The sequence below is a fragment of the Myotis brandtii genome, unplaced genomic scaffold, assembly GCF_000412655.1.
Source record: "Myotis brandtii unplaced genomic scaffold, ASM41265v1 scaffold334, whole genome shotgun sequence".
In the NCBI taxonomy this organism is placed as follows: Eukaryota; Metazoa; Chordata; class Mammalia; order Chiroptera; family Vespertilionidae; genus Myotis; species Myotis brandtii.
Genome location: NW_005362885.1, coordinates 247,355 through 249,522, shown reverse-complemented (window position 1 = coordinate 249,522; position 2,168 = coordinate 247,355). Strand labels below are relative to the sequence as shown.

Genomic DNA, 2,168 nt, shown 5'->3' with positions numbered 1-2,168 from the left:
CGGCCCTGGGGCCTGGACAGTCGCCGGGGCCAGGACGGGCGGTGCCCACACTGCCTGTGGCCCCCTCCCCGGGCGGCTCTGGTGGAGCTGATGACTCAGCCATGGCAGCCATTTCCGTTCCTTGGTTTCCAAACGCCCCATCTTGGCCTCCTGAGTCTGAGCAAGCCTGGACCTCAGCTGCAGGCGGCCTCCTGGCCTGGCGGCCCCTGGCTCTCTGTCCAGCTTAGTCTTGGCTGTTGAATGTTAACGAGGGGCGGGGGTGTGAGGGCGGCACCCCCTCCCCAGTGGCTCCTGGAAGGAGGGGCCTCAATTTTTGTTTTGCAAAACCGGTGGGGCCCCACCTGCTGGGTGGGGGGGAGGCCACTGTTGGAGGCCAAGGGGAGGCGCTGGGAGGAGAGGCAGTGCCCTTAGGCGCCCGCGTCCCCTGCCACCGCGAAGCAGAAACCACTTTCTCCAGCTCTGACTCTGACCTCTGGTTCCTTCTCTGTCTCCTCTGCAAGTAGTAGATGGTGTGATTTTTGGTATCTCGAGCCAAGGAGAAGTTTCTAGAAGTTCGAGGGGCAGCACTCTCCAGTGGTTAGGGCGTGGACTCCCAGGGCCCGGGCCCGGCTCCGCCACTTCCTCTCTTGGGCATTGGGTTATGTCACGTCCCCGCCTTGGTCTCCCCGTCTATAAAAGGGGGTTGGGTGCCCGCCCTGCACGTGGAGGTGAGGACGTGAAGCGGGTGAGGGTGCAGCCGCGTCGAGGCTTCCGGCCGTGCAGTCCTCTCTCTCAGCAAAGCCGGGTCCTCTGACAGGAGCCCGCCGGGGCCATGTGGGCATGCGGGGCTGGCACGGTGCCCCCCACAGCCCGCCAGGCCAGCGACGGGCGCCAGCAGGTGCTGTGAGTGGAACACAGAGGATGTGCCAGCGGCGGGCACGTTCGGCGCGTTCGTAGACTGAGGCCCGAGCTGCCCACTGCCGGTGGGAACACCCCGGGTCTTGGCCAGCTCCCCGCACGGCGTCCGCAGTGGGGTGTTTGAGGGTTCATCTGACCGGCGCCTCCGCTTGCAGTCTGGTTGTGGGTGGCTCCACACCGCCCCGCCTCGCCCACGGGGTGCAGGCAGCTGTGGCAGTAAGTTGGTGCCCGTGGTGGGCGAGGGAAGCTGGCGTCGGTTTCGGAGCGAGGCTGTCAGCTTTCAGCCATTCTTCAAGCAGAGATTTCAGTAAATGAGCCAACAGCAGTGGGCTCCTCACCCGCAGCCTGACCTGAGGGGGTGAGACTGACTCCAGGGCAATTCTTATCAGGGGAAAAGTGAGGTTTTTCAGAAAATGGGAAGAAGGCAGCGCTTAGAAACCAGCGTAGAGGCGCCGTTTCCTGTCCCGACAGCGGTGGGCGCGAGCTGGCGGTTTGGGGCAGGAATGGCCAGGGCACAGGGCTCGGACCCAACCTCTCCCACCAGCACGGGCCCTGGCCAGACCCAGGCTGGACGCTCAGTCCTCCCGCCCCTGTCGGTCCAGGACCTCGGGCCGCGGCCTCCTGGGTCGTCGCACCAGAGTTGTGACTCTGGGCTCTGGTTGATCCCAGGGTCGTCACAGCCCAGGAGTGGCGTTTTAGGGGCAGGTGACCCGCTGTTCCAGTCCAGGGCCTCCGGCGGCCTGCTTGACAGAGGGACGCTACGTGGCTCAGAATGGAGGGAGCGCATGTTCCCACAACTAATCGGAGGCGCAGACGTGGCCCCTGCTGGGCCGGCCCTGAGCTCCTGACGCACGTTCTCGCCACGCGGACCTGTGTTCCCAGGTGCCCTTGGTGTGGGGGGACTGCCGTCCCCGCCGGAGGGCAGACGCTGGTGTCATAAACCTGCCACCTCTCCTCCTCGCTCAGCGTTTCTGTTTTGTTTTTTAATATATTTTTATTGACTTCAGAGAGGAAGGGAGAGGCAGAGAGAGATAGAAACATTAATGGTGAGCCCTGGCCGGTTTGGCTCAGTGGCTAGAGCAGGGGTGGGCAAACTTTTTGACTCGAGGGCCACAATGGGTTCTTAAACTGGACTGGAGGGCCGGAACAAAAGCATGGATGGAGTGTTTGTGTGAACTAATATAAATTCAAAGTAAACATCATTACATAAAAGGGTACGGGCTTTTTTTTTTTTAGTTTTATTCATTTCAAACGGACCGGATCCAGCCCGC

General features: G+C 62.2%; 1 protein-coding gene across 1 annotated transcript in view; it reads left to right on the top strand.

Moving 5' to 3' along the window:
- SKI (SKI proto-oncogene) overlaps nt 1–2,168 on the top strand; it is a gene marked incomplete at both ends in the record, with an annotated part of 50,319 nt that overhangs the window by 13,942 nt on the left and 34,209 nt on the right. The window lies entirely within an intron of this gene.